The sequence below is a fragment of the Seriola aureovittata genome, chromosome 18 (assembly GCF_021018895.1).
Source record: "Seriola aureovittata isolate HTS-2021-v1 ecotype China chromosome 18, ASM2101889v1, whole genome shotgun sequence".
Taxonomy (NCBI): domain Eukaryota; kingdom Metazoa; phylum Chordata; class Actinopteri; order Carangiformes; family Carangidae; genus Seriola; species Seriola aureovittata.
In genome coordinates, this window is record NC_079381.1 from 24507286 (window position 1) to 24520333 (window position 13048).

The following is a 13048-nucleotide window of genomic DNA, read 5'->3' on the forward strand; positions in this document are numbered from 1 at the left end:
TAACACAAGCTAACACTAGCTAACACAAGCTAACACTAGCTAACACAAGCTAACACTAGCTAACACTAGCTAACACAAGCTAACACTAGCTAACACTAGCTAATGTTAGCTTAGAGTCGGCTAACGTCGGCAAACGACTGACTCCATGTAACGTCGTCTGGACGAACAGGAATGAGACGACGTCGGGGGAAACTAGGTCAGCTGATGATGACATCACACTTTATTAATCGTATTTTGAAGAAACAGAAAGTGAGTCAGACTTCAGTCTGTCAGTCTGACCCGTCTCCACACGTTAGCTGGGTCCTGATTCAGGATCCTCGTCCGTCGATCCTTCAAACACTCCTTCTCCTGGACGGCGGAGGCTCCAACAGGTGGATCCTTCCTGCTCCAACATATCCCATGATTCACTAGATGTCGCCTAGCAACAAAATGATACTATGAGTAAGAACACGAGCCTCCGGTGTAGACGACGCTACGACGGTACCAACTGCACCTGAGCTGGGAAACAAACATGGCCGCTTCCACTCTGGGTCAGTTATTCCCTCGTGGATCCTGTTGTGGGTTTGTGCTGCAGTAACAGGCAGCAGCCCCCTGTGGTGGTGGTGGTGTGGGGGGGGGGGGGGGCAGAGTTCCCAGACTGCAGCTGAAGCCAGGGACCTCTTATTAAATTACTTTAAAGCTTTATGTCATGATCAATAGCAATGTGTTTATTTTCCTGCATAGTGTTATTCATTAGAAAGTCAGAGAGCCTTAAAGAGGCTCGTTATGGTGAGCTGTGTGTCGGGGGCGGGGGGGGGGGGGGGGGGGGGGGGGGGTAGATGTCCTCTCTCTGCCAGAGCACAAAGCTGCAGGAAGGACACCAGATATAGAGTCTGTGGGGGGGGGGGGGGTCTTTTTTCTACTGGTGTTTTTGTGAATTACAGATTGACTCCAGGAAATAGTCACATCCTGAAAACTCTGTGTCTCTCCAGCTTCTATATGACGTCAAACTAACTGTCCATGTGTAAATGAAAGTATTACATCCTTAAACTGTGTCAGAGTTAGCCTGTTAGCCTGTTAGCATGTTAGCCTGTTAGCCTGTTAGCATGTTAGCCTGTTAGCATGTTAGCCTGTGGATATTACTCCTGATACGTTGGCTGCAGTTTGGTTTAGTTTCACAACCTTTATTTTTAGTAACTGTTTTATATTTTGATTTAAATAATTTCATCCTTTACAGGTTTTTTTTAATTTTCTCCGTGTCAGCGACAGTCAGAGCGGCAGCCATTTTGTTTTCAGGTTGTCCGCCTGTGTCATTCTCATGGACACAATATTTCAATAACACCTTGAAGGAACTTCTTCAAATTTGGTAAAAACCATTCACTAGGACTCAACGGTGAACTGAGGATATTTTGGTGGTCAAAGGTCAAAGGTAAAGGTCACGTGACCTCACAAAACACTGTTTTGGCCTTGTGAGCAGAATATCTCTGAAACAACTTGAAGGAACTTGGTGAAAAAATTAACTTGGACTGAAGGTTGAGCTGATTAGATTATGGCGGTCAGAGGTCAAAGGTCAAGGTCAGTGTGACCTGAGAAAACACTTTTTAGCCATTACTCAAGTTAGTCACTAGGAAAAAAGGTGAAGAACAGAGGGAAGTAATAAACTAAATAAAATAATTTCAGACCCCTCAACGTTAATCCTCAGGTCCCTTGTCTGAACCCCGACCCCCAGGTTGGACACCCCCAGCACACAGTCTGTGTTTAGTTGATCAGATCATATGATACTGATGGTTTTCACTGACAACAACACAAACAATGATCTCAGGTTTGTTTATTGACTCGTCGTCAAGCTGAAGCTCAGCTGATCGTTTCGTCTCTGTCCTTGACTCGACTGCATGTACGTTACATTTTAAATATTCATCACAAATGGCCTCATGAACCCATTACTGTGCTCCATGTTCAATACCCACAGGGCCACACACACACACACACACACACACACACACACACACACAGGGGGAAAGGATGAGTTAAAAACTCGCAGAAAGTGTCATCAAATAATCAATCATGGCCCCGGCTGTGATTGCTCTCATCTATTACTTAAGCATGTTGCATAGTATTTCAATATATTAGGAGGGATGAACAGGAGGACGCGGTGGGCAGGTGTAACAGGAATCACATGAATTCAGATGTGTGAGGTAATGAGGATCATATCTGGCCTTTGATACTGAACCTCCTCCAGGTCCATCTCAAACAAGAGGCTCCGCTGCACAAGGTCAGACGGAGGACGTGTCTCATACAGGACGTCCTGCAGCATCAGCGTCATCAACAGACACTGTGGGACGACAACAACTCCTGGAGTCAGATGATTATTTATTATTATTTTCATCCTGTGTTTTAAGTTATCATCTAAGAAATATTCATCATCACTACTGTACAAATTAATGTAGTTCATAATGTCCAATAAAGTTATTTCTGAAGCTCTTGCTTTAACTTTGTTGATGGTTTTTATAGAAACACATCTGGTATGAATTTAACAGTAACACGAACAGCATTGTGTGGCTGTTTCTATATTAAACACTAGAAATATTTAAATGTTGTCTGACAACAGTGACAGTGAAGGATCGAAAGGAGGAGCTCCACACTCAAACACACCTGTGACGAAGAGTCGCTGTGAGACGTTGCTTCATTTTAAAGGGTCACCAGTTAAAAAGGTTGCGATACACTGCTCTGTCCTCTAATCGAATGCCGCCGCCGCAGTAAATAGGGAATAATGAAAGGATGAGGTCCGTGGGTTTACAACAGCCAATCAGGAGCCAGAGTCCGGAGTCCTCCGGCCGCCCCTGACCTACAGGCTTCCCAGAAAGAGGCTCTGTCTTCTGGCCAATATTGGACTAATCCCCCTCTATCTCCCTGCTCCTGGAGGTCAGCCTTAAAAAAAGCATTAAGCAAATAGCTAATGGAATTAAGGCTATAATAATATAGGGATATAGTGAGACAATTCTATTAACAAGATATAAATCATGTTGAGTGTGAGGTAAGTGTTTTTTAATTGATTGATGGAAACGGCGATCCATAGGTTTTCTGGAGACTAACAGCCATTTACCGTCTCCTGCAGAGTAAAAGAGGCAAAAAGGGAGAGATAAGAAAATTACAGCGGCTGAGGAATAAATTATTCAGAAAAGATAATCATTTTGTGCTGACATTACTAATGTGAAGAAGCATTTAATCTCCCTCCTGTGGGAGCAGGGACCCGGGTGAAGGTTTTTATAAAGATTAAAACTGCACCCAGAACGCCGCGCTCTTATTACCCACACTGCTGTCCTCTAATCAGGGGGGGGGGGGGGTGGTGCACTGGATTCTGGGACAGTAGAAACATATTCACTAACACACACGTGCTGTAGTGTCGTGTACACAAACACACACACATGTACATACATGTCGTCCTGCACATTAAACTGTACGAGCATCAACACAGGAAGTCGTGCGGGTTCAAAAACAAAAGCCTTCAGACACACACGTCCTCATGTTGATAACATTTTAATATTTGAACCTCCACACATTTAGACAAAGAGCAGCAGCCGGACGACGATGTTCCTCCCTCTGAACGTGTCACAGGCTGATTTCCCCTGAGCTACTGACAACATGAGGAAAACCAGCAGCTAAACAGAGAGAAGCAGGAGACGCAGGAACCTCAACTCAGGCTTTAAGGGAAATCTTAACTTCAGGTGTTTTGAGGAAACCTCGAGTCAGACTTTAAGGGAAATGATAATAATATTGTTTTGAGCCCCTGAACTTTCACGTCCACCCCGACCATCTGGAATCTGGGAGTTTCCTGCGGTACGTGAACGCAGCACTTGTGGAGTTCCTCTGAAGTGAACAGGTGTGCTGTGTGTGTAACCAGCTGATGAAGGTGCAGTGGGTCCGGTGTCATGACTCATGTTCAGGAGCTGAACATCTGTGTGCTGTCCAGATGTGCTGCACATCTGCAGATGAATCAGGGCTGAAGGACGCAGAGATAAAGAGCAGAGAGCGTCCACTCTGACAAATTATGAGTGCTACAAACTGAGATGACAAACGGGCCGATGAGCAGGAAGTTACCCAGAGCGTGATGGGGGGGGGGGGCTTATCTCCCCTCATGTTTATTACAGCCGGCCTCTAGTCGGGCCCCGGGACCGCCTGACAGTGATGGACAGCTCCTATTAAGAGCCGGTGTGGCGGGCAGCTGCCAGCAGCAGATACATTAAATACAGCTGTTATGACTTTTCATTGGCTCAGCTGTGAAATATGAGCTGTGATTGGCTGCTGGTCAGATCAGCTGATACAGGGTTTTAATTTGAGGCTTATTGACACGGTCTTTGTTTGGGGACAGTGATGATGCTGTACATGCGGAGTATTGATGCTCTGTCTCCTCTGGGCTTTGTTTGCCTGTTATATATGTCTGTGCTTGTCAGGCCCAGCGGCATGTTATCAGCCGCTGGCCCCCCCCCCCCCCCCCCCCCCCCAACATGTCTGCTTATCACAGCATGTCTCCATGAGGCCGCCTGCAGCTCTGCACCGCTGCTGTATGTCACATATATACATCCTCTGAATATATAAGAAGATATAAGTTTTAACATATACATACATACGTACACATATTAAAAATATCTGTATGATGAATCTTTATGTGGTTTAACGTGCGGCCATCATATTTGTTATTTAATTTATATTAAAACAACAAACATATCAAATTTCTATATGTTTATTTATGTTTTTATTATTAATTTCTCATTAATTTTAAACATTTCTCTTCACACTCTGAGACTTTATCAGACCAACATATTCTGATGGAAATATATTTATATTTATGTAAATATAAGATCAGATTAAATTCTATACGTTTTTCTTATCATGTTAACATATTGTTAGCATGCTAACACTAACGGATTGTTAGCATGCTAACATTAGCAGTAAATGCAGAGTCCAGCTGAGGCTGATGGGAACAGGAACGTCTGAAGTTTCAGATCAGAGTCCGAACCAGAGACTGAACCAGAGTCCGAACCAGAGTCTGGACCAGAGTCCGGACCAGAGTCTGGACCAGAGTCCGGACCAGAGTTTGGACAAGAGTCTGAACCAGAGTCCGAACCAGAGTCTCGACCAGAGTCCAGACCAGAGTCCGGACCAGAGTCCGAACCAGAGTCCGGACCAGAGTCCGGACCAGAGTCCGAACCAGAGTCCGGACCAGAGTCCGGACCAGAGTCCGAACCAGAGTCCGGACCAGAGTCCGAACCAGAGTCCGGACCAGAGTCCGGACCAGAGTCCGAACCAGAGTCCGGACCAGAGTCTGAACCAGAGTCCGGACCAGGGTCTGGACATATATTAGTTGTTAAATGAGACTGTGTGTTCTTCAGTCACTGCTGAGCTTTTATTTTGCAGAGACAGGACGTTTATCACTGAGACCTGATGTGACATTAAATCTGCAGCTGAAGCAGCTGCTTCAGATTTCATTTCTATTTATTCACATCAATCTCTACGCTGGGATTTTCTTCTTCTTCTGTTGATTCAGTTTCATTTCAGCTCGTTTCCTTCTTGTTTCATCTCCGTCCTCTTCACGTGTCTTTTATGTCCTCTTTGTTTCCGTCTTATCTTAATGTCTTCATGTCTCATGTGAAACACTTTGAATCGCCTCGTTGTTAAAAGCTGCTCTGCAGATAAACTGGCCTTGTGTTACAAGATAAGACTGTGTGTGTGTGTGTGTGTGTTGTGTGGTGTGTGTGTGTGTGTGTGTCAGCTGATATCTATCCATCCAGCCTGTGAGTTACAGCCATGAAATGGGCCCTAAACACTCATCTAATAATGATGTATTGGAAACAGGACTGTCCAATAACGCTGCGTCTCCGTGGTGACGGCAGGACATCTGCATGTTGGCTGGTGGTGGGGGTCCGTGTCACCCCCCCCCCCCAGTTCTGTGTGTGCTGCATATTAAAAGCTTTATGGAAGCAATTAAATGTGTGCTTAATGGCCAGGAGTTGGCAGAATGATTGTACAATTGAATTAGCAGTTATGATGGCCCACATTACAAGATGAAGTAAATGCAATTAGCTCGGGCGGTTTCCCTCCACTCCCGCCAGGTTGAGCTGCATGATGGGACTTAATTAGCTCTTGTCACATACACTTTCCTCCTGATCTAATTCTGCGACAGCTCGGAGTGGATGTGAAGCCGGGCCGGCCCCCTCGCTCCCGCCACCATTTTACACTTTGATGCATCGCAGCTGACTCATCCCAGGAGCACAGGGAGTAATGGCTGCTGGAGGAGGAGGAGGAGGAGGAGGAGGAGGAGGAGCAGCGGGTGGAGGAGGAGGAGGAGGAGGAGGAGGAGGAGCAGCGGGAGGAGGAGGAGGAGGAGGAGGAGGAGGAGGAGGAGCAGCAGCGGGAGGAGGAGGAGCGGGAGGAGGAGGAGGAGGAGGAGGAGCAGCGGCGGAGGAGGAGGAGGAGGAGGAGCAGCGGGTGGAGGAGGAGGAGGAGGAGGAGCGGGAGGAGGAGGAGGAGGAGGAGGAGGAGCAGCGGGTGGAGGAGCGGGAGGAGGAGGAGGAGGAGCAGCGGGAGGAGGAGGAGGAGGAGGAGGAGGAGGAGGAGGAGCAGCGGAGGAGGAGGAGGAGGAGGAGGAGGAGCGGGTGGAGGAGGAGGAGGAGGAGGAGAGAGGAGGAGGAGGAGGAGGAGGAGCAGCGGGAGGAGGAGGAGCGGAGGGGGAGGAGGAGGAGGAGGAGGAGGAGGAGGAGCAGCGGGAGGAGGAGGAGCGGGGGGAGGAGGAGGAGGAGGAGGAGGAGGAGGAGGAGGAGGAGGAGGGGAGGAGGAGGAGCAGCGGGGTGAGGAGGAGGAGCAGCGGGAGGAGGAGGAGGAGCGGGGGGAGGAGGAGGAGGAGGAGGAGGAGGAGCGGTGAGGAGGAGGAGGAGGAGGAGGAGGAGGAGGAGCGGGGGGAGGAGGAGGAGGAGGAGGAGGAGGAGGGGGAGGAGGAGGAGGAGGAGGAGCGGGGGGAGGAGGAGGAGGAGGAGGAGGAGCAGCGGGAGGAGGAGGAGCGGGGGGAGGAGGAGGAGGAGGAGGAGGAGGAGGTGAGGAGGAGCGCGGGAGGAGGAGGAGGGGAGGAGGAGGAGGAGGTGCGGGGGGAGGAGGAGGAGGAGGAGCGGGGGGAGGAGGAGGAGGAGGAGCGGGGGGAGGAGGAGGAGGAGGAGGAGGAGGAGGAGGAGGTGCTCAGAGACAGAGCACACAGATTCCTGGACGAGGACGTTACACATCATCTCATCATTTAAATATATTATATGTTTTTAAATCAAAGTTATACAAGTTATTCTAATTATCTTAATTATAGTTGATTGTTTTTCCTTATTGTGCAAATTAATTTTAAACAGTCATATATGACATGTAGGTCTCCTACATTATTATCACACACAAACATCCTCTGGATAAATGAACATATAGTTTATAACATACTTTTCTATATGTACATTTATTAAAATATCTACATGATGAATTTTTATATGGTATAACATGTTGCGACCATATTTGTTAATGATAGATATATATATATATCAAATATATTATATGTTTCAAATTAGAAATATAATATATAGTTAATTTGTATAAGCAAGTTTATTAAAACAATATACTTCTATGTTTATAATTCTATTGCCTTTATCAATTATTTATACATGTAATTTTTACATATATAGATATATATCTATTTATCTGGAGATATATATCTCATAAGTGGAAATGTGCATAATTTATATTTGTGTATACAGATTAATTTAAAACTGTTAATCCTATCAGGGGATATATTATCATCACATAAATACATCCTATATTTGGTCTCTGGTGGGACAGCCGACACCTTCCAGCCAATCAGAATCCAGAGTTTCCTACAGTCTTAATGACTCTCAGCTGTTCTAAAGGGCTTGTTCCTGAGCTTTCAGTCAAACTGTTGAACTTGCTGTAGTTTTATGTTCAAATTTAAACCTGATCACCTGCAGGTTCCTGACCTCCCTGTGACAGCTGACTGACAGGTGACACCTATTAAAGCACCTGTTGCAGGGGTTCAGGGGGGGGGGGGCGTCCTCTGAGGCCGATACATCACAGCAGGTTCCTGTCTCTGTATCGACAGTAGACCTGGACCTGTATGAGACCGGGTCGGACTCAGACGGAGGTTAAATGAGTCACACTTGATGCTCTGCCTCAGGTCTCAGTGGAGCCGCCCCCCCCGCCCCCCCCTCCCTCACTGAGCCATTGATTAGCGCTGAGCTCTTAGGCTTGGTCATTTGCCAGTGATAGAGGTTCAGCCAGTGTGAATGTGGTGTCCTTGCAGATTTAGTGGTCACTTCTCTCAACTTTGCCCATTAACCTGAGTGCAGGAGGCAGTTTGCCCCCCCCCGAACCCCCCCCCCCCCCCCCACCTCCCTCAGAGCACCGCGGGAACATTTATTACCCGGGGACACTCTAATGGATCCCAGTTAAGGTGTGTTAACAATTTTTCTATTGATTAATTGGAAGAGAATCATAGCCAGACTAACTTATCCCGGGAGATTTAGTGGCTTTTAAGGTAGTAGCGATGAATATAATGCTTTAGAAAGAGCTTCTGTACATTATATATATGACACCTGCTACATTAAGCTACATTAAGCTTTAATACGTCTTCATTACTGGCACTCTGCCCAACCCCTTCAAGGTTGAAATAGAGATCCACCTTTCATTATACCACCCATCATGGCTCTATGGAGAGATATCAAATAATAATGGAACTGTTGAAACAGTTCTGCCTCAGTCGTTAATGTTAATCGATGAATTAAATATTAAAGATTTCCATAACGGGACTCTGAGCCGCGGCCACGCTTCTCCCATCAGGACCCTCCAGCCGCCGCCGCCGCCTCAACACTCATCTCTGTAATTAGGCAAAGTAGAGGATGATGACGACCCCCCCCTGACCTCTGACCCCCAGACCCCTCCCACCGCTGCTGCTGCTGAAACAAGGGGAACTCAAAGGCACGTCTCAACAGGTCATCATCACCGCCGCCATCTTTAATACAAACGCCAGCAGTTTTACCCGTTTGTGAACTTTATTTAAAACACGGTCACATGACAGTCTCTATAATCTCAGCACACATGGGCAGAGACCTTTACACTGGAGGAGCTTTAAGTTGGACTCTGAATTCAGGACTTTTACTGTAATGGAGTATTTTGAGTTGACGGTAAATTCCTGGGAGCATCTTTACATCTTCCAACACTGCGGCTCATAAATGTTGGTTTGGACGTGAACGATCTCTGCTAAATGCTTCTTTGCTTCCTGTTTCTGTGATGTGGTGTCCATGTTTTAATCTTCCCCCTCAGACACAGAGGATCTCTCTGCCACAGGAGATGTGTCTCCAGGCCTCGGCTCGGGACGGACGATACTCCGGATGAAAGAGAGGCTCCGGCTGCCGCACACGACGCAGCAAAAATAAACGTCTCGCAGCGAGCTAACGTCAGACTGGCGAGCAGCGGAGGCGTGCTCGGTGCCCAGTGTGTGGAGAGAAAACAGCCTCCTCCGCAGGACGCCCCCGCCGCCCACATATCCAGCCCCAAACCTCTGTTTCTTTTTCCCTCTGAGCATCCAAAGCCTTACTCATGTTTGGTTTGCAAACCTTTTGATGAGTGAGTGTCGCTGCTTTCCAAAGTCAGCATATCATTCTTTCATAATGTGTCATCATGCCGTTCTAGGTCAGATTCAGACACTCATCAAAGTCAGACAAAGAGGATTTTACTGTTTATCTTTCATATTTAACATTAATCCACTTCACATTTTATATCACACAGACTCACATGTTCAAGAGTTTAACGTGGTTCTTCTGGACCTGATCCTGGATCTGCAGTCTGAGATAAGAACTACAAGAGTCAAAGTCTCACAGTCACAGGTGCATGAAACCGAGTCAGACCTGAACCTTCAGACCTGAAACACATGTTGATGTGATTCAGTGTGACTTCCACTTCCTGAGGATATCATTATCTCTGATGTCCCTCCAGAATAAAAGTCCAGAAATCCACTTCAGAAAGCAGAGAAAACAGGGTCTGCAGAACTTCATTTTTTTAGGTTTCCTTCAGGGTCACAGTGATCCAGTGATAGTTGTCTAAACATCCATGATGCATTGCAAACAGGAAGTGATCACAGCTGATTCAGCTGCTGTTAATGTGACAGATTGACCGCATGTCAATTAATGTGGGCTAAACTAAATACACAGCAACATTATCCCCAAATGATTGTCCCACAAATAGAAGACAAACAATAATAACTGAGGTGGGTTACAGACTCTATAAACCCCAGTGCTAAGCTAGGCTAACTGACCTCATATTTCCTGGTATGAGTCTGAAAACTTGAGCTGTGAAGTGAGGGGCTGTGCTGCTGCTGTAACGGCCTCCACAGTGGAACCACTGAGCAGTTTGTGGTTTATGGACAAAAAGAGCAGAACCAGGAGCGTGCAGCTGCTGAGTCTGACGGCTCGAAGAAATGAGTGAAGGAGCGGCGTTTCATCCATTTATTGTTTAATGCCACATTAGCAATCTGCAGCGTTTTGGAGCCGCTGCCAGTGGAGGCAGCTCCGGGCAGATGGGCCGGTCTGTAAGATAGATCCACTGCCACATAAATTCCCCGCTGCCATCAAAAGCCAAAGGAGAAACAGCACTAACAGCGTGTTATGGTGGGTCCGAAGCCGCTGCCAACAGCAACAGTTCATGCTTTTTCCCTATTCAGACATTTGAGGGATAGATTCAGATGTTACCTCTCATTAGTATTACTGAACAGCAGAAACAAACAGAGAGCACTTACTGTCAGGGAGGACGCAGCAGCCAGAGAACACATAATGACACTGCAGATGTGCTGGATTTTCCTTCTTTGTCCTCAGCAGGAATCAGAGCAATCATAAAGGTTTAATCACGTCCATGAATCAGCTGAAGCTGTTACTGCGACGCAGCTGCTGCCTCACGTTTTACACCTGAGATGATCTGAGTCCTTCAGTGTGTTTCTGTGACACACATGTTGAGTCTGTCACAGTCTCACCGCAACACCTGCCTGAACAAACACGTCTGTTTGCTCACTACAGGAGCCTTAATGCAGCCCAGCAGTGAGCCAGCAAAGAGCCAGCAGTGGCCCAGCAGTGGCCCAGCAAAGACCCAGCAGTGGCCCAGCAGTGGCCCAGCAAAGAGCCAGCAGTGGCCCAGCAAAGAGCCAGCAGTGGCCCAGCAGTGGCCCAGCAAAGAGCCAGCAGTGGCCCAGCAGTGAGCCAGCAGTGGCCCAGCAGTGGCCCAGCAAAGAGCCAGCAGTGGCCCAGCAGTGGCCCAGCAAAGAGCCAGCAGTGGCCCAGCAGTGGCCCAGCAGTGAGCCAGCAGTGGCCCAGCAGTGGCCCAGCAAAGAGCCAGCAGTGGCCCAGCAGTGAGCCAGCAGTGAGCCACCAGTGGCCCAGCAAAGAGCCAGCAGTGGCCCAGCAGTGGCCCAGCAGTGGCCCAGCAGTGAGCCAGCAGTGGCCCAGCAGGACATCTCCTCATCTTGAGACTTTAAAGCTCTGAATACAGACACGATCCACGGGTCATACAGGTGCTGGCATTTCATTGGTTAAAGGGTGAGTTCAGACAAATGACTCCATCATTCACCTTGATCCAGGGCTGAACAGTTAATGGAAATATTACAGAAACCAAACTGTGGCCGAGTGAAACTTCCAGATGTCAGGAGCTGCAGTTTGTTGATAAATGTAAAATATGTCTCAACATTACAGAAGAAGCACTGAGACGCTCCGACCTTCAGATCGTGTTCTCCAGATGTGAGGAACATCAGTCAGTTTCAGACCCAACAAAAATCACATCATCATCATTTTTATGTTGTAAAAATAAAATGAAAAAATTCAATCACAACATCTGTCGAAATAATCAGAATGTGATGGTTGTTGTTTTTTGCATGTGGTGGAGTTCAGTCTGATTCCTGATGATTCACTCATTAACTCACTGAGGCTTCATTATTTATGGGCAATGATTCATGTTGTGGGAGGAGTTTGTCTTTATCTCTGTGATACAGGGTGTGATGGGTCTGATGTCATGACTTAAAGGCAAAGAGCTGCAATTACTTCATTAACTGATTAGTCGTCATTTTTCATTTAAATGTCAAACATTTTATTATTTCAGGTTCAGATTTTATTATAATAAACTGAGAATCTGTTGCTCAGACAAAACATCACATGACATCACGACATCATCACATGACATCAGTCTGACATGAGTCTATGCCGAAAGACTCAGTGATCGACATGTTCCACTGATTCTTGACGTCTTATAGACCAAACCATAAATATTATTATATATTATTATATTATATAAATAAATAATGTAGAAGAAAATTGACAGATCAACTGATAATGAGGCTGCCCCCAGAACAAATCTATCTATAATCTATAATCTCTATAATCTTCTATATAATTCAATATATTAAACTGTTCACAGCATTTTAAATTACATTTAAAAACATCAGCTTGGTTTTTTGTTTTCTATAAAGAAACAAGATTTCTTATAGAAACTCAGTGAAGTCCATCAGTTTCTGTGAGAACATGTTTTTGCTTTTGTATTTTGGGTGAACTGTCCCTTTAAGACTTTTACATGCTGCATCATGGTTTTAATTCATTCATTCACAGTTCACCTGCAGCTTCTCTTTATTAACAGATTTCACTCTCCTCACGTCTGATTTATTTTCTTGATTATTGTTGTGACGATCAATGAATCAATCAATCGACCAATCGTCTTAATATACTGAACATTTCATGTCTTGTATTTAACAGTGAGCAACAGTTTTCATTGTTTTCAGTTCAGAAATGTGTATTAGTGTGTATTTACTGTTATTAATTGTAATTGAACCTGTGTTTCTCTGGATTAGTAGAACATGGTGGATCAATCAGTAATGAACCCTTATCTGCCCCCCCCCCCCCCCCCGCCCCCCCGGTGGCAGCAGGACAAGTGTATCTGTGGGGAGCAGACATGTGTTTCATTCTGTCTCCTCCGTCGCCACAATTGACTTGTCATGTATTTT

General features: G+C 46.3%; 1 long non-coding RNA gene across 1 annotated transcript in view; it reads right to left on the reverse strand.

Annotated features, from left to right (window-relative positions):
* Positions 1-215: 215 nt before the first annotated feature.
* The window catches only part of LOC130186659 (uncharacterized), a 96246-nt gene continuing 83413 nt past the window's right edge, over positions 216-13048 (reverse strand). Inside the window, exon 6 of the long non-coding RNA XR_008830318.1 lies at positions 216-418. This is a non-coding gene — a long non-coding RNA (uncharacterized LOC130186659). The remainder of the gene's footprint in view (positions 419-13048) is intronic.